The sequence below is a fragment of the Zonotrichia albicollis genome, chromosome 5 (assembly GCF_047830755.1).
Source record: "Zonotrichia albicollis isolate bZonAlb1 chromosome 5, bZonAlb1.hap1, whole genome shotgun sequence".
NCBI classification, from domain to species: Eukaryota; Metazoa; Chordata; class Aves; order Passeriformes; family Passerellidae; genus Zonotrichia; species Zonotrichia albicollis.
The window spans coordinates 33,115,606-33,135,750 of NC_133823.1; the positions used below are offsets into that span (position 1 = coordinate 33,115,606).

Below are 20,145 nucleotides of genomic sequence, written 5' to 3' on the forward strand. Positions count from 1 at the left end.
TCTATATTTTTCTATAGAAGCTATTCATTGGTTTGCCTCATCACCCTTTGTTTGATGTCTAGGTTTTTTTTTTTAATTTTTTAAAAAATACTAATTGAAGTATATGCAACAGAATTTATCCATTTTCTTTGTGCATTGTTGCAGAATAACCTAAATTTTCTAGGAAGCTGAAATTCCAGCAGTGATCTTCCTTTCCTCTAGCACTAAAGCTGATTGAAAGTACAAGTAATGTACTTAACATGCTGGCAATTTCCCATTGAAATATTGAGCAAATATCACATGATCTGTGTGATTTATTACTATTCAATTTATTGATCTCTTATTGAGAATGATTTATTAGCATGTCTGACAGAAACAATTCCTCAGACTCCTCTCCTGTAAAGAGTGGTCTGGGTACGAGCTTCCCTTAGCTTCTCTGTATTGAAATGCTCAATTTTCTTCCCATAGCATTCCTTTCTGTACCTACAGATCCCTTCACCCTGAAATCAGAGGTATTTGTCACAGGACTGCAAGGCCATACAGGCTGTGGGGAAGGTTCTGTGCTTATGATAAGTCTGTAAAATTATTCATAGCCTTGGACTATTTACTAAAACATTCCTCAAATCTTTTTTTCATCTTGCATTGTTAATGGTTTCATATTAATGTTATGAAGATAATGATTCTCCTGGTCTGATTTATTTGTAACTTTCTTATCTCTGATTTATTTTTGCTGTAATATTCTCCTCTTTCCTTATAAATGGCCCCTTTTTTCAGGGACAGGGCCTTTTGCTGTAATGTTATTTTTATTCTGATTGACTAGTGCAGTGCCTTTATCAATTTTCTGTGATCTATTTTGCCCTGTCAGCTGCTCTTTTTCATTTCCTTTTTTTTCAAACTTCACATTTTTATATACCACTGCTAATTGAAGGCAAGCAACCATGAGTGGTAGATACTGTTTCTCGTATGTCTATAAGGATATAGCAAGGTCACTATTTGATAACAGTATTTTGAACCAAATCCTGCCCTTGACCCAGAACTTAATCAAGGTAGTTTTTCTCTCTTTTTGCAAGTTCTGAAAGTAGTTGCTGTAAGTAGCAGTCATATATGACATCAAAATCATGTATTTCAAATTATATACCATCTGACATTTTATCCATTTTGGATTATGTTTTCATTTATTGTTTTATTGACCATTTGGAACAAGATATACATTAAGGAGTCTGACTGAGGCTTTCTTCTGAGCTAAAAATAGATCAATCAAACTTCTGATCCTGTTTACTTTTATGCAGTGAACATAGTTACTACTGAAATGCATCCCAGAATTACTCTGGGAACCTTAACTTCAAAAGGGTTGTGGGAAATCTCATCCTCAGATAAGGAATGAAACTAAACTGGTTTTTCAACAGGAAGGGAAGAAATTTCTTCCATAAGCTGAAGAATCTGATATCAAAACAATGCTTTCAGGCCCATGGTGTTATTCTTGGGGTGTCCTGTGCAGGACCAAGAGTTGGACTCAACAATCCTGATGGGTCCCCTCCAACTCAGAATATTCTGTGATTTTATGAGAATTTTAAAGTAAATTTCACCAAAGAGCAGACATAGGGATAGTCCCCAGAGGAACTGCAAGAGTGAGATAAAGTTGCCTACAGAGAATAATTGTGAATATTGTAAAACTTACTAAGTTACACAAGACTCAAAAGGTCCCCTTTCTCCCCAAACTGCAGGATAGAAAATTGCTTTTATGGAGAGAAATATTAGCTAGAAATTGTTCTTTAATTTAGACTTTTGCCATGTGGTGTATTCTGTAATTTCATGTGACAAGGTTTCAAGATAAATAGAAGAAATAACTATCTTCCCACACTACTGAGGTAGGTCTCTGTTGTGCTGAGTCTGTGTATTTGCCGCAAGTTAGATTTGTACTCTAATACAAAGAAAATACTCTTTCAAGAGAAAGTAGAAATAAATACTACTATCCATTTTCATAGAAATCTCTCTTTCAGAGAAGAAATGCTCTAGTATTTCTTCTCTGAAATGTCAACCATACCCATGGTACTCCACAAAAAATGCTATTAAAAATTGAAAGCTGAACTAAAGTACTCACTCTGAATTGCCTATCCATGTAATCTGTAAATTACTTTCAATAATCCCTAAAAGGAAACAGATTGTGCCATTTAAAGGTTTTTGCTGTATCTCAAGTAGTGCAGCTCTGCAGTTGTATTTATTCACCCTGGGAAAATTTCCTAATGCTTCAGGTGAAGAAAGGTCATCAGCATCTCATCCTTGTAGTCCAGATCTCCAAGACTGCAAGGTTAAGATGTTCCTGTAGCTATTCAGATAAAATAGGCTCCTTCTTTGACAGACAATCCTAGAATGGATAGTAGAAGTTTGGGGAATAGCATGGCATTATTGAACAGGGAAGAACTGGAAAGTGTATCATGTCGTTCTGATTTACTACATAGCATAATTGCACGTTTTATATGAAAAAACTGCAAAGTGAAGTGGGTACTTTGGGCCTTTCCTTTGATGATGCACTTGTAGCTCAGAGCTCTCTTGATGCCATGCTCAGGGCAGTGTCATATATAACATACTTGTGCCACAATCCTGCCCCTCCAAGGAACGCAACCAGGATGCTCCATCAGAAAAGGGGGTCCCTTGTAAAGCTGCTGTCAGACCTTACAGCTGCTCTGTACACTGGTCAGCCTTAGACTTTGATGGCTACTCAGATGTTTACAGTGAATTGCAAAAAAATTTACAGGATCATTGTGAGAGAGAAAAAGAACAATTTTTTTCTTCAGAAATCATAGCAATCATAATATAGAAAGACAAGTTTGGGTGCTTTATGATCCATACCAGAGGAAGATTTCAGCATTGCTGATATTTTAGTACAGCTGCATAAGAAGAAACAGTCAAAAGAATAAAACTATGCATCTGAGATACAAATATGCTCATAAAGCACAGAGTTTGGATGCTCAGTGAGCTTTGTAGCCCCAGTAATTCTCTCTTGTGTCATATCAGAAGCCTTAGGCACTCTTGTCCTATGATGACATCTTGTTAGCAAGCAGCAGACCCCAGCAGAAACAAAGGCTTAGGGCAGCTCTGCCTAACTGCCCATGAACTCCAGTTTCATTACAATTCTGCCTAAGAAGAGACTCAGTTACTAATTTGATTTGTAGAAGAGAAAATCCTGGCAAATTAGAAGCAGCAAACATTCCCAAGTGATTTGCTGCAAAGTAGGATAAATGAGTAACTGCTTTAAAAAAATCATATTCCATTAATTTCACATACAGCAAAAGTAGTTGGGCTTTTTCCTTGTTTATGGGTAAAATTGTATAATTTGAAAACATCCATTATTGGAAGTATTGGTGATAAAGGTGGTTCATAGAAAATACTTTATAGAAGTCCTTGAAGCTATTTAAAAGTTTCCATTTAAACATAGTAACAAGTTATCATCATCTTACTCAAAATTGCTTCAGAGTTCAGGAGAGAAATGTATTTGGAAAACAGTAGGAACATTTTCATGCTTAACATCCTTACCACACAATTACAGGGTATGAGAAATATTTCTCCCATAGATATCTCACAGTCTAGAGAAGTAATTGCTCTAACAACTAGATTCAAGATCGAGCAACCAGGGCATACTCAAAGTATATTTTGCCATTGTTTTCCCCATAAGAGCTTTACAAGACATTGCAACAAGGATTAACTGCAATAGAAGAAATTAAACAGATGAAAACTGGAACAGATGGGTCTATTCTAGGTTTTGACATATAGAAGGATTTGAGAATCTGAGATGCCTTGACCTATTTGGCAGGGTCAGAGCTAAGGCAAAGATTCTCAACAATTCTTGAAATAGCAACATTCTTTTCAAATATAAAAATATAGAAAAAGGAGGACTTACAGTTATAATGCTAGACAGAATGAAACATTTCTCTTAAAAACAGCACTCTGTGCTCCAACTCATCATTCATTCCCCACCATCTTAATGTTTTTCTCTGCCATTTCCATCACTCTTCTGTAAGCAAAACAAAACACATGTGTCAATTTTCACATAGAAATCTCTGCATTTGGTGGTCAGCATCATTCACTATTTTATTTCCCTTTGTTTTCAAAAACTTATTTCCTGTTATAGCTAAGCCAAAGCTGAAGTTGTAAAACTTAATCCCCTTCTGGTTTAAAAACCTATTTATTAATCTTTACTCACCTTAGCAGTGTCACTACAGTGTGATGCTTAATCTACATTAATAATTCCAATTACTTCATTTGGTTGCTATTCCTGGCCTGAAAACCAAACGCACACCTTTAATCACATCTGATGAGCCCATTTGGTATTCTGTCCTGCAACAGGAACCAGATGAACTACTTTGGATTATTTACACAAGTTAAACACATAGGTGATTTCTAGACAAATTACCAATTGTCCTTAACTATTTCTCACAGTCAGTAGAAATAACTCCAGTGAATTGTGATTATTATATAATTTTTAACCGTTGTGGAAGCAAAGCACTAATTCCCTCCTCAGGGAATGTTTTGGATCCTAGTACTTGTAAGGTGGTAAGAATTACTTTAGGGCCAAGTAGCTGTGGAGCAGCAGCATTGTTCAGAGATGCATATTTTTATTATTGCAACACAAGAATAGAACAGTGAGAGTTGATGGTATCCACTTTTTTAATATAATTTTCTTGATAATCATTACCCAACAGAGAGAGCTGTTCTAGAAATAATTGAAAAATAGTTTAATTGTGAATTTTGGCTTCAAAATATAATTCTTCCTCACCTTCAGCCTAGAGGAATAGGGATGTTTTAGGAGTATGTGTACTGAAGTGAAAGATCAATCTTAATAGATGAAGTGTGCCTTTTTATAACCTTGTGTCATGCTTTTAGCCTTTTTATAAACAACTTTCAATCCTAGGGTTCATGAGAAAAGCTAATGTGCAGGGCTCTGTGCCAATCTAAGGGCATAGTTATTAAGATGTGATATTAATGGAAATGACCCCTGTCAGTAAGACAGACTAGGCTTGCTTCTGAAGCCTATCTGGTCTTTGCCAGTTTTATATTTCAGTTGTTCCCCTAGGCCCATCTGTGCACTGGCACATAAAGTTACAGAATTAAAGGAATGTAAATTTCACCAGTAAAAGTATTCCTATAAGTAGAATAAGTTCAAACCTGAGCAAAATTTGTTGAGCCAATGACTTTTGAATACTAAAGGCTTTCTTTTCTAAATGTGAGATTGGACTCTGCAAGAATCTTCAGTATTGGACTAATTTGATCTCCTAATTTGATGGTGTGGTATCTTCCTTTTACTTTACTTCCCAATGCTCTGGATAAATCCATCCAGTTTATGAATAAATTTTATTATCTTTATTTGCAATTAAAGTTTACTCTTAGGAAAAACTCTATCAATCCTGAAATGTAAAGACATGAACCATCATATATTAAACTGTTTGCCTTTACACCAACTATTTCTGAAATCCACACTTTTAGGAGCAAATTACAAAGCAACTTAGGTCAGGTCCACAGTTTTTTAAATTACAACTATTTATCTTGTTCACCTTTGGATTATTATTTCAGATATGTGTAAATTACTAGGTATTTTTTTAAAATTAGTTGCTGGAAATGTTTGAAGTTGCTTGGGTTTCCATTGAAAGCAAATACAGTCATGTTTAAGGTAATTTTAGAGTTTTCACTTCACACTTGAGGTGTGCATAAATATAGGACTAACTGAAACAGCCCTTACAAAATATTACTGTCTATACAAATTTTAAAGCTCCATGTATGTAAAAAACAAGTGGAGTAACTGAGTGCATTTTACAGTATCTATTTTATCTGTCTCACAAAGAATATAATTATCTATCTCTAGGGTATTACAGGAAAGGACAAATCCCAAAGTACTTTGAGAGAAATATCTTAACATTCTGGGACTAAATTTCTTGGCTTGAATGATAAACCTGTAGTACCTTATTTCCTAAAGTTATATAAAGTTATATATTCTAAATATTTAGATACTTTCTAATCTACATAAAATCAATATTTTTTACAAGCAGCTGCTGCCACTCATCAGTTGTTCATCCACATTCTGCTCCAAAGCCAGTGGATGTATTTTTAACAAAGATCTTTTGTGTCAAACAGTAGGCAGATTAAATGCAATTTATCAAGTTTGAAGCAGATTCGAGTCAACTTGCCAGCTGCATCTTTTTAAAAACCTACAGGCACCTGAAGTGAGAGGCATTTAGAACTTCCAATAAGCTTAAATCTAAATGATCAGCAGCATGCCCGAGGCTGTGGTGAAAAACTAGGGCAGATTCGCTGCCTTAGAAGGCAATAAAGGCAAGTTTGCTACATGCTACAGCAACTGGCAAGGGAGCACATCCATTCAGCACCTGCTCTGGTTCAAGCTCCATTGAGCTTCTCCTGGGCAGCTCATCTGATAGCCCTGAAGGAGAGTTTAAATTTGAGTGAAGTCCAAAGAAAAATCAAACAATTGTTTTGTGCCTTGAAGCACTAGACAGAAAGAAATTGTATATATTGCATGAAGTAGCAACTAGCACAGTTCTGTATATGCTTTACATGACTTTAAAGGTTATTCTTCTGCTTAGCTGACAAAGGGAATGCCAGCTGACATCACAGCTTTTTTCCACCACCCTAGCAGAAGATGGAGGCACTATGGATGCACTGTGATATGAAGTGTTCTTTCCTGGGAGCATCCTTAGTGGTCACCATTCCTATGAGTCCCAATCTTAGGTACTGTGGATTTTGGTCTTTAAACATAAATTTGTAATAGGGAAGAGTTATGATTGCTTTTCCTGTTGCAATTTCCACTTTAAGTTCTTTTCTACCTTGAATCATCTTCTAAATCATTGCTAGGGTTTCCAGACTGTGAAAGATCATCAAAGCATGCGCTTTGAAGTTCACAATATACTGATGCAGGTGACCCCCATTATAATGGCCTTGATTTGGGACTGGTTATCCCAGCTTCACACCAGATTATCAGCAAAGTATATAATTTCTGCCTTAGGCTTTCTTAACAAGAATTGTCCTTTAATTTAATTTTAGCATTATCAGCTCATTACATGGTATTCCAGATAGAAATGTCCTGTTCCAGACACAAACTGTAATTTTTAAAAATATTATTTGTGTCCTTCTTTTTTTCTATATTCAACAGCACAGATAAAACTGCATTACAACAACATGGGGGTTTTTTTTTCCATTCCAACAGGTCAAACTAGAAAGGTTACTGAGGCCCTTACAGCAGAAAGGTATTTCAGGAAAAGGAAATTTCCTTTTTCTATTAAGTTATTTTTCATAGAGGTAACTTTCTCTAAAATGTTATTAGAGACGAAGAAAGAAGAATTGGAAGGAAACGAAATTCTGGTAAGCAATTTCCAAATTACTGTAGAGAAAGGGTTTTAGAAGCCTCGCACAAATTTGGAGTTTCTCTCCAAAGGATATGTCTGCTCTTTCAGATTTGAGAAAAGTGAGATATGTCTGAAACCTTGAAATATGAAAAGAAGAAAAGTTATTTTCTCAGCAAGAGAAAAGCTATAGATGTTTCATAGAGATATAAAGGGGGAAAGGAATATTCTGAGACTGAGGTAATTTAGTCAATATATTCTCTAAGGCAAATTACCAAGTGATTAACAACATGAAGTAGACCCAGGGCAATCAGCCAGGGATTTATCTCCTCTAATAAGTAAGACATGAGAAGGGGCTATTGCAATGATATTATTTAGTTTCACTGAATACATGTATTATTGGAACATTTGGCCTGACCTTTAGAGTAACCAGTCCTTCTTTTTCACCAAGATACCCTGTACTGAATGAAAAAATATTCCTGAATAAACCAAGTCTTCAAGAAAAACAGCAGGTGGGGTCCACCCATGCTATTAATTAAAGCATGGCAATGCTTAATCCCACTCACTCTTAAAAAAACATGCATTTTCTCAATCGAGTGTCTGCAATTTTAGATTTCCAGTGGCTGTTTCTTAATCTTGTCCTTTTTAAGTTTCATGCAGTGTTTTCTCCCTGTGAAGATACCTAAGCACTACTTGAATTTCCACTGGTGGTGGTGGGGAGGGAGGGGGGCAGATGGGAAAAAGCCAGCAGCTGCAAGGTCTCTCACTGCAAGGTGTTAGTTTGCCATGTCCACTAGAAAATACACCTAATTACTCACCAATTTGATTGGTAACATTTAAATCTTCTTACTAAGATTAGTTAAGCCCACCTTATCATGCATTTTTCACAATGCCATTAAATTCCTTTATCAAATATCTACGTCTGCATATGTTAAGTTTCTATTGATTTCTTTTCCATTTCCTTCTCTGTTTTCTTATACTGTTAGGTACTGTCCTCACATTGTGCTGAACCGGGACATACTTTGGATGTCATTCCTGCCTTGATATTGTTACCTCATGATTCTTGCTGTCTAGCAGCCATCTTTTTTAAAAGAGTTTCCAAATTTCTTTTGACATCTTTCTCTCTAAATATTTTTCTCTATCCCATCTGACTTATGATGACCTTCTTGTGGAGGAAATCACTCCTTTGGGAATCTCTGTATTAACACAATTCTTAGTGTCTGGGACTATATTCTTTTTCTTTGCGGAGAAATAGGTGGGCAGCTGCATTATTGCAATCGGTCTGTAGGGTTTGAAACAATATGTTTCCAATTCTGTTACTGTTAATCTTCAGTGAGCATAATGATGTCCAAATTAAAATAGAATTGCAGCAAAAAAATGTCTTTTGAGCTTGAATGTTACCTTTTTATTTGGCATTGCTATAATTCCCCTGTTTGGCACCCTATATGCTTTAATCAAACTGTATTTCCCAAATCCAATTTTTCTTTATGCATGTTGGAGAACCAGTTAAGAATTACCTTATCCTGGTAATGTTTTCTTTTAAGTAACTCTTTTAAATTATTTTTATCATCTTTCTTAATTACCACATGTTTTTTAAAACTGTATTTTCAGTGATTTGTATGCTTTGAGGTATTACATTATGAATGCTTGATTTAGGTACAGATTTTTCACGTAGAGAGTGATTATCTCCTTTTTTTTTTTTGCCACCTTCTTTATCTTGGTTAGCATCATATTGCTGACTTTTTAGCATTCCACTGGTCTGACTTTTTCTCACAGATTTCAGGCAAATCCTTTGCTCTTCTCATGATTCATAACAATTTTTTTCCTTAGCAAAACAACTGGCATTGGTTACACAGGCAGTTTTATATTCCCTGTCAGCTCAGCTGAACTCGTTTGCAATATGCTGAGTAGATGTTTGCATGAGAGTTGTCATTTCAGCACTCTTTTCTCCCTGTTGCTAACACAACAGCCTCCTTGATGTCCAGCTAGTCTCTGAGACCACAAGTTCATTGTAGTGACCAGTGGAAATGCAGCCTGATCTCGCTGGCCAGCCTCCTCCCTTACAGGGATGTGGGGCACTCTTTGGCAGACACAGATCTTACTCCTTGCACCAGCTATGCAAACAGCAGCATGTCTGTAGCACTCTCAATAATAAATTGTGCTGCAATAAAAACTTAGCTAATATCCTGAAATCTTCTGCTATTGAACTCTAGCAAAACTATGTCATCAGAGGAAGCCTACAACTTTAGAATTTCATGCAATTCAGTGTTGCATTTTTACTTTTGCTCCAGGCAATTAGCACAGTATCTTGTGCTTATTCCTGTGAGCCTTCATTCTCACCTTAGTTATAGTAATGCCTCCAGCTTTTTATCTCCCATCTCTGAAATACTGCATAAGTACATACATCTCTTAACTGAAGAGCTTACAAATTAGAAGGGTATATTTTAGTTCAAACAGTACTCTTCAGGATTGATCTTACTTCAGAGCTTACTTAACCTCTAACACCAAGACAGATGGAAATTCACTCCCAACTTGCAATGTATGTTTCAGTATCTAGTGTTTAAATGAATGTTTTCAATGAATGGAGATGGCCTGGGTATGATAGACCAACAGCTATGTAAGAAAATTTACTTTTAGCACTCTGTATCTCCTTCTGAATAGGAAGTACCCCTTCCAAAATGAGTAGAGGATGTGCATGCCTGTTGCACATGCAACCTAAAACTGGGTATTCTCTCTAATTGCTGGTATACTGACTATCACACATACAAACAAAACTGGTTTTCATAGCTTATTTGCTTTTATAAGTGTTTCTAAAGGTCATAGCCCCGAAAATTCTATCTCTAGAAAGCTGCAGAAGTGACACACAGTTACTACAGTTAAAAGAGAAATAAATGCATTGCTAGAGTGTTAATAACTCTCAGTGAGGACACTGTCAGAGAAACATGGGAGGATACTGTTAATTCTTTAAATCAGCCAGGCAAAATTTGGGCAATGCCAAAGGAATCTTCTCCAGATGTGACTAGGAATTGAAACCTGGGCTCCTCAACTGAGTGTGTTCCTTGCTTGCTTTAGAACAAGAAGTAACCCACTTTTGTCTAACTCACTCAGACAAAGGTGAGTTATTCTGGTAAGTTTCCACAGTGAAGGTTCACAAAGCCATAAGGCTGTACTGTCCCGTGCAACAACAAGCAGCCCCCTCTCTCAAATGCTTTTAATTGGTTTAAGAGACTGTTCTTCTATGCCATTGACAAATAGTCTGAACTGTCTGTGACACTCAGTGGTTGATCCAGGTTAATAATTTGTCCTCTGAACTCTTTTTCCACAAATACATGAGCAATGTAGTAAACTGGTAGTGTGTTTTCTTATGGTTATCCCCAGTGTGACAAGAAGAATTGCATCACCTATTCTCCTTCTAAGATAATCTATCCTGAACTGGGGAGCACATACAAGCTCCCTGGCATGGGGAGCATATTCAAGCTTCACTCATTACTTTAGTTTTGATGCTTTTTTATTTTCCGCTAAAGAACTGTACATTGCTAGTTCAGAAATAACCTAGAATTGTTTTAATTTTATGTCATTATTTTTGTTCATATTATTTTAATGTGTATCTGAACATTCAGGTTTATAATGCTTAAAAAGTAATAAAGAAAAAAAATAGCTTTCAGCTTTGGAAATGAGATCAATGCTTCACTAAAAATTGATGTATACGGTTCTTTGTATTTTAAAGTACATTTGTGAATAGGAAAAAATACCCTTTGTTTTATGAAGCTAATTTTGGAATGATACTTTAGTAAATGAATGACTTACGCGCTTCATCTCAATTAAGATGCTTTATACTGAATGATGCTTTTCTTTGGCATATGAAAGTATTTATCTAAAATCAAACATGCTGATTGTCCCCAAGACACTTGATTATAATTTGAACTCTTTGTGAAATGGCTTTGTTTGTATGATTTCCTTTCTGAAATGGATTTTTCCCCCTTGCTGTGACATGATATAATCTACACTCAGGGGCAATGAAACTTGACTGGCACACTACAAAAACAACTAGCTATTTCAGGTAATTACACAGACTTCCTGACACACTTCAGTTGCAGTTCAGTTCAGGAAATCACTGTTCTGTACGGTGTGCTGGAACTGAGTTACCCTGTAGGAAGCTGGATGCTCTCACACATTATGTTTCTGATTCTCTCTCAGCAGTAAGCGTAAAGCTCATGCTTTTGGCTCCACCATGGAGCTACCAATTGTAACTGCAACTGCACTGTTGACACTCATCACACCACTTGAATCCTAAACATAACAGTCTTTATATTACTATCTCTACCCTACCCATGTGTAGCAAACCATCAGAGTCATAAGATTTTAAAAGAACATGATGTTTTATCCAGAAATACTAAGAGTAGAAAGGCTGCTAAGCCATTGAAAGTCAAGTTTGCAAAATCAATGCATTTTTGAGACATTACTTAGAAATACAAGATTGACCAAAAAAAATCTTTTACATGATCAGTGAAGAAGGAATAGTACATTCCTATTCACCAAACAACTCTAACTTTCTCAAACTTTTTAACCTCATCCTCACTTTCTTGTTTATGAACTTTGCTAGTCATAAAAAATGTTTTCTTACTGAACTGTCTCAGGATGTATATCAAAACTGCAGATTTGTAGTCTGCTTTTGTGAAGCTTTTTGTGGTTGATTCCGTCTTTAAATCTGTTATACCATTCATTTCATGTTTTGTACTGTGTCATTTCCACACTAGCCTCAGCTATTAAACTCTATTGCTGTTTTCCACAAAGGGGCTAATTCTTTCCTCCCATGCCTTTACGAAAATACCTTTAAAAATTACCTTTAATACAGTTTGAAATACAACAAAATGATTGCACATACTGACATGACACATATTACTCATCTCCTAGTATTCCCTCAAATGAGGACATAACACAGTTAACATTGCTAGGCTCACTGTGTTTTAGACACAGGAAGCTGCAACAGGAGTTTTAGGACATGCTTTATGTGTATGGGAAGGATTCATCAGTTCCCCTGATACATATTTGGGGGTGTAGCAACCAAGGAGTATTTCTAACCAAGCCTGCCAGTGATAGATCATATTTCAAAACAGATTCTGCTCCAAAATATTGGCAACTCATGTATGAGTCACTTTGTGAAGTTCAATTCTTCAGAATTTCAAGCATTTTGTGACTATGCCATATAAATAAAATAAAAGTGTGTAAAGTCTAGCTCCACCTTACTCCAGGCACCCTCTTTCTAAAGTAGGCTTTCTGAGAGAGAATTTTCTGAAAGTTACTTGCAATTAATGTTTTGATGAACTTCAGGGGAGCTTTGGCCATGCAAAATACCTGACATTCCAGCCATGAAAAACACAGTATATGAGACCTTGTTAGACTGGGAACTTTATGATGCAAATTCCCACCAAAAGTAGAATTTTCATGTGTGAATTTATCATTATATACACTGAGGAACTTTGGCATTTTTCAATTTATCAAGAATGTCCTTCTTCAGTGACACTGACTGAAACTTCTCCGGCTTTGGACACAGATTTCTTACGTCAGAAATAAGCAAACAAACATCTAAAGAGCTATTTTGTGTTCTGATTCTGGACCTTTGATCTGAACCAGCTAGAGATGAAATAGTAAGCTTGTGGGACTCAGTATACAGTGAGTGACTCAATAGGAAGAAGCAGCATTATTGCTTCCCTGAAAAGCACTTTGACCCTTGGTTTCAATAGCAGTTTCTGTTGAACAGAGAAAATATTACTTTCTGTGTTATGCCTGCTTTCCTTTCTTTTAATTTAGAAGCTTATTTGTCAAAGGGACTAAGCAATCAGAACCTTCAATTGTAAGTATTTTCTAAAGGATCCAGTTTAGAAATGCTAATTCTTAAAACAATAATTAGAAAACTAGGCAAGAAAGTGCTCCTGGCTTTTGACTAGAAGGGCAATACAGAATTTGGAGAATTTCAGACAGAGGTAGGAGTAGCATTAGTCAAACATGTGCAACAAGTTTTAAAAAAAAAAAAAAGAAAGTTCCTTTCCTCTGATTCTTGATGAAATTTTAGTCTACTAGCCAAAATTTTGTTACAAATTTTCATTTCTTTCTTCTGGGCATTTTATACATGATATTGTCCCAAAATATACTTAACTCAGTTTCACTTTTAGTATTCTAGTCCTTAAGGCATTCTGTATTTTCCTACGTTCCTCAACTTCTCCTTTATTGGTGATGGCTCTCAAAATGCCATTTGCTTATCTTTTTGTGCCAAGATTTAACATAATATTCAGCAGCACTTTTACCAAAGACTGATGTTTGATCAGCCTCTACAGGAGTTGAATTTCACAAACTGAAGACAGATTTATGAAAAAAAGAAAAGAAATTTATATCTAAATAATAATCTGAAACAGTGCATACCCCCTAAAGATGTATATTTCTCAGTTAACTTGGCAGAATACAGTCAGAAGTTCAAGAATAGAGATGAAGGAAAACAAAATACCAAATAACTCATGCCAATAATAAAAAGTGCATCTAAATAGAGGCCTGTATGCACATTGGTTCCTCTTTTCTTTCATTACAACATTCCATACAGGATATGGGTGAGTTCAATAAACTATTGGCCAACACCAGACTGACCAATGACTGACACAGTGTTGCATTATTAAGAACAAAAGCCAGGCAAGCTTGGGGAAAGCTTTTCTTTCTTGGAATTTTTTTTGCACTATCTTCGGCACTGACAAAAAACCCTATTATTAAACAGGTAGGTGTAGTCTTTCTGAAAATTAGGTAGTATAGATGTGCCTTTATAAATATATTTATGCAATTATGCTTGTTAAAATTACCAAGAAAATCACTGATAGCAGCAAAAGCCCTTTCCCTACATGCTGTCTGTGAGCATCTCCCCCAAAACATACCTCTCTGCTATGATTTTTGGGTACTTTCCAAGGTGTTCAAAACTGTGCTTAGGTAACTTTTTAAGTGCAGATGCGACTGCATGGCCAAGAGCTGTGTATTAAAAGCTGTTGGAGCCCAGATACAGAAGAACCTTTCTTGTGAAAGCATGGGGTGCTGGTTACCAAACAGACTGGTGTGAAACAGGTCCTCAGTTGCAGTGGCCTGGGTCAGCAATCACCTGGTAGCAGCAGCAAGCAGGGTCATTGACACACACAGTGGCAGATACATCTCCACTCAAAACCAGACACAAGCAGTGCTCAGAAAACTCTTCAAACACTGAGGGATTTCCCCCCTGCCACCCTGTTTTCATCAATAAAATTTGTTCCTCTCTGCTAGATAGAAGAGTATGTGTCATTGTTATTCATGGAAACTGTCAGGCTTTTTAACTCTGCTGAGAAACAAGAAGAGTGAATGACAGATGGGGCCTGCTTTCTTGGCAAGAAAGTTCTCTGCTAGCAGAGTGCCATAGTATGAGCCCTAAAAGAGAGAAGTGATAATTTTACTTGTTCTTATACATAAACATCATCTGAAGAGAGGCCTTTCATTGTGAAGTAGCCTAATTTGTCATATTAACTCCTATATATATAGGCTGATGCTGTCTTCAGCCTTAGTCTTAGATGCTGAATGGTCTTCAAAAGCTTGAAACATTTATATTAGGTGTAATGCCATAATGCAAGCTGCTTTAGTGGCTTTCCAAAAGCTGAAAAGTATTTAAATCAAGTGTGAAACCTTGAGCAGATGAGTTAGAAGATTTTGTAAGAAGCTTCAAAAGTCCTACCTATTGCTGAGGTGTTCAAACTGTGGTGACTCCTCATCTTTCTTAGTATGGTATGTTATATTATATATACTCTTCATGTCAAAAACATGAATCAGGGCAATACTCTCCAATATTACACAGGTACACGTGCCAAGGTCCCCAATGCAAGGTCATTTAAAGCATGGGAAGGATATAAGTAAAAACTCCTTAACTAAGCATGTGTGTGTGGAAGCACAGGTAGGCAGGAGAAGCAGAATGATGGCTGAAAGGAAAAACTGAAAGAGAAAATTAATTTGGGCTAAGCAAAAGCGCTCGTGTACATTGAAATGGATGGAGTACTTAATGTTGAAACAGAATACTTTCTTTGAACTTTGTTTAAAAAAGTCTAAAGTTTTTAGCTGTTTCATATTTTGAAAGTTCCTTTACAATGTTCATATTTTAACTTTTTTTTTTTTGCCAGTTTGGTTAGAGTAGGGTTTCTGATGTTTTGTTTTTTAACCCATCCATTTGCTTGGATTGCTGCATCAACTCAAACTCAGAATTTTTTTCCCATTGAGTAGAGTCTATAATTACATCAGAAAGCTTCTTCCTACTTTTTTTTTCTTTCTCCTCTACTGTATATGAAAGTGTAGATGTATATACTTGGAAAAAGTTCTAGAGATTTTGGGATTTACTACTTGACAGACTTCATTAATCACTTTATAAAGAGCTCTTAACATTAGCTATTCTTAAATTTATCATTAACTTCAGGATGAATGCTTTTTGAAACTCCATTTGGCTCTATTCTTAGCTATTTTTTATCCTTGAACATTCAATGATCATTTCGATATTGTACTAAAGGACTAAAATTAGCTCCCCAAGGTATGGAGTGTTCTCAGTATCCTAGTTTTAAAAAAATGTTTCCTCTAAATAATGAGGTGGGGAACTTTCTGAATTACACTTATTAGGATTGGGCAATGTAATGGAAAAATGTTTCTCTTTCAGAACATTAGTTTTAAAAAAATATAAGTTTGCCAAGCCACACAAACAACTACTGGTTTTTACCTTTAGCCTGATTCACCTCTCATTTACTCCTGATTGCTGTAGTAAAATGAAGGGGTTCTTCTTGTCAGTTTTAGTGAAAACCTCAAGCTATATGAATGTGTTCAAGAGTTCTAACTCAGAAGTGATAGGACAGGTCAAAATGCTTGTTGATTTACATTGCAGCAGCAGAGGCTGTTATTGGCTTTCCCCATGTACATTTCAGCATTGTGTAAGCCCTATCATCTCTCAAGTAAAGTTTCTGCCGCTTCAGCAGCTGGTGCTGCTTCTGATCTTTTGGAGTCAAAAATTTTCTTTGCCCTCCATTTCCTGATAGTCATCAGCTAGTCTTTTATTCAGAGTATGAGGACAACACTCTCCCCACAAAAAATTACCCCCACACTTAGTTTCTTTAAATTTAGGATCTCTTAGACACATGTAACATTTTTTACATCTGATAGTCATTAGTACTTTATTGTGTCACTTTCTGCTAATATCAAACTCATTGAAATTAAACATTTCAGTTAAAAAATTTCTATCAGCTTTTGATGAAACTCTGTGGTTAGTTCTCCCTTTATTTCCTTCATAATATCCAGTGATGTCTCTATGTCTTCTGTTTGAGCCTTTAATATATTCTGAGTCCTACTACACTGGAATATCCTATGAGCCTGAATGGAATCTGAGACTGAAAAGACAGCTTGTGATCTCTGAATAGCAATATCTGAAAAAGTCTTCCAGTACTTATGAAGGCTATTTTGAAATACAAATAACAACTTCCATGGGAAATACAAAATATATGGTTAGTAAGACTGTAGAGCAACCTGACAACAGCTATTGGTAAATTAAGATACTAGTAAGCATTTTTTCTGAGTGGCATTCTAGTCCTTTATGTTCTACCTTGGCTTATCTCTGCTCTTCAGCATTTGCCTGAAAAATGTCAAAGATGTTGATCATAAAAAAGCAGAAAAATCTTACTAATATCCCTCACAAAAATACTTTCTAATATACTTATCTTCAGCGTTGTTTCTTTTAGAATTTATTTTCTTACTTGAATGTGGTAGAATCAATATTGCAAATCACATTCACAAAGCTCATCAGAAGTCACTGGATTTAGTGATTATAATTTTAAATAAAATGAAATTTTCTTTTTAATGATGGAGCAGTATGCAGTCATTAGAACACGGGTTATGTAATTGCTGGGTTGCACCCAAAATAACAGACCATCATCTTGCTTTCTGTGGCATCCATTATGCCTTTCTACAGTACACAATGGAATTCAATGAACTAATGGTATAGAAATGCGCTGCTTCTTATTTGCTTCATGTTTTCATATACATGTGTACTAGAAATTTGCAGTGATGGAACTGGAGCTGTCAGCATTATGATGTTCATTTAAATTCTCTTTGACAATTTCTTCATCTACAAATGCAGAAGGTATTTATACAGCATTCATTGTCCTAGGTTGCCACAGAAATTGGCAACCATTGGTAAGTTAGGGAAGTACTACATGTAATTTTGAACTCTAAGCAGCAAACCAGCATTTTAGTGTGCCCACTTCTCAGGTTCAGCCCCGAGCTCTAACACAACATGGAGAGAAAAAAGATGCCATTGCGGTGTTTGAGGTGACTTGAAGTGTCTGTGCAAGCCCCTAAAGGGATTTTTTCAGACCTCAGAGACATGCAGTGTACCCTGGGGAATGGCTAGAACGTGACAAGGGTTTGGGGTATGTGTTACTCAGCAGACTGGGAATGAATGAGGAGGACAGAGGTCTGAACAACCTGGTGTCATCTCACCCATTCATCCTTTTAAATTTTTAACTGAAATAAATGATTCCCAGTGCAAGACCAAGGCTCATTCCAGCCCAGCATCAGCCCAAAACAAAACAGAAGGCAAATGAGCAACTAACAAGTGCGGAGCTCCCTCTAGCCCATTCTGCTCTCCTGTTTTTCACTGCAGACATCTCTGAAGTTTGCTGGCGATGCCTCTAGTGAAAAATCGGAACTTAAGGTGACATCTGCTACCTTTTGATATATTCTGCACATTTTACAAGTTTGGTGAGATAAGACTTTCAGTCTTGTTAAGGAAGCTTTGCAGAATGTACTGTTTTATTTCCAGTAATGAGGCGTTATTTTAGATCCAACCTGAATCGGGTTGTGCGATCAAAGTGTGAAGGCTCTGTGCATTATCAGACAAAGGAGACTCCTGCATGTGAAAACAGTAGTGTTGATGTGAGGTCGTACTAGATACTTGGAAAATGTAGAGCAAGGTTTCTGAAATGGAACAGCAAGAAGACTGAAAAGGAGGGCTGATCTTCAGAAGAGCAAAATGCTTTTCCTAACTATCACTGAGCTGAGTTTTTTTCTGTTCTTGCAAAGCTAATGCTTCTGTTTGTTGAAAAAGATGCTCTAAAAGAAGATAACTTTTTTCATCCAAATTTTTGCAAATGCCATGTTCCTGTACCATATTTAGGCTCAAATTACTGGGGATTTGTGTGAAAGGAAGAATGAGCAACTATTTTTCCTGACATCAGTGTTTTATGATTACTGAGCTATTTAGAAATATTTGACATTGTACTGATTTTGTCTCTCAAAATAAACTTTTCTGATTACCCTTACATTTCAGTGATTTCTTTTGTGCAGTAGTGAATCTGCAGCTTGTGAGGTAACTGGCAAAAAGTCTGATCCATCAGCATTTTTGTTTGCTTTCTTGAGTTTATAGTGGCACAGCAACAATGAAGAAGCAATCAACCATCATCCAGCTAGTCAAACAGAACAAAGTTGTGAAAGTGGAAATAATTCATGGTGTTGTCATTACTTATTCAAGTTCTGTGTGGCTTTTCTGGAGTTTTTCTTCTAAATTGTAATCAAACTGTATAATTCTGGAATGGGAGTGATGCTGTTTTCTAAATGCCAAAGGTTTGCGGGTGGGGGGAAACAAAACTTCCCCAATAATATTTTCATATTATTTAGGGTTTTTTATTTTTATAAAACCTTTTTTACAGGTAATGGACCTTTAATAGTACTATGGCTAGAAAATTTCCACTAGCTAACAGAAGAGGTCTTCAGATTTACAAATGTTTCCATTTTAATAAATGTTTTTAGTACATTTCTCAAGTAAATTTTCTGGATCTATGGAATATTGACAAACCTAGTAACGTCAAAAACAGAAGCCAAATTTCAAAAACCTTGATAAAATGAACTTATCTTGAGTTTGCTCTGGGAACTGAATTTCTTGATTTCTTATATGCATAGGTGGCCTCCTATCTTTCCTTTTCAGCTAAATTGCTCATTTAGCTTTGAGAACAAGAGTTTGATTCCAAGAAAACCCCAACAAATGAGGTTTACAAGACATATTCCCACAGCAGCATTACAAATATGTGATGATGATTTTGAAACTTGATGACAAAACCAGAGACAGAAGAGGACAAAATTACTTAGTCAATAAAAAAAAATGTTTTATGTATTGTTATTTATAGCCAGAGTCTATATATGAAAAAGCATTTTATTTTTTGAGGCAAATATGTTGAAATGTTTCTCTGCAGAAGGTATTGAAAATAAAGGTTCTCTGTGGGAGTTTGGAGGACCTTGAATTTTGAACTTTTGCAAAAAAGTACTATTTGTTGCACATCAAATTTCCATTTCTACTATGCTAGCAGCATCATGCCCTTCTCTTGAGGTTTAAGTGAAAAGAAGGCAAGTGACAGAGGATGTGAGATTCTCTGAGAGACCCTTGGATGTCTGAGGATAAAAGCCAGGTGTGATAAACCATGTCAGTCCCCTAAAAACCAGAATAACCAATTGTTTGTAACTCTGTTTCAGATCATGGTTGTGCTAGCAAAAGAACAGATCCTTTTGCACTACTTCCTGCCTTTGAGAGTGGTTTGCAATGCTTTCCCCCACTAAGCAGATAAAAAAAAATCATGGGAACAGACCAGGTCATTTTACATCCTGCATTACCCACAGGTAAATACTATAATCAAAGCAAACTCCCATTGCATTACCTTTATGCAGTCTTTTACACAGTAATATTACAGATGGTTAATCATCATTTTACTAGATTCATCCTCTCCTTAGAGAACATCAA

The 20,145-nt window shown here is 36.1% G+C and overlaps 1 protein-coding gene across 44 annotated transcripts in view; it reads left to right on the forward strand.

Annotated features, from left to right (window-relative positions):
- The window catches only part of LOC102069276 (uncharacterized), a 142,881-nt gene that overhangs the window by 121,455 nt on the left and 1,281 nt on the right, over positions 1-20,145 (forward strand). For 41 of the 44 annotated variants that reach the window (XM_074541270.1, XM_074541285.1, XM_074541282.1 and 38 more), the window contains one exon: positions 19,881-20,024. The exons of 1 other annotated variant lie outside the window; for it this stretch is intronic. The gene's annotated coding sequence lies outside the window, so the exon portion shown is untranslated. Of the gene's footprint in view, positions 1-6,555; positions 6,718-7,192; positions 20,025-20,145 lie in introns of all 44 variants that reach the window. 2 more of the 44 variants (XM_074541254.1, XM_074541255.1) reach the window with 2 other exon arrangements.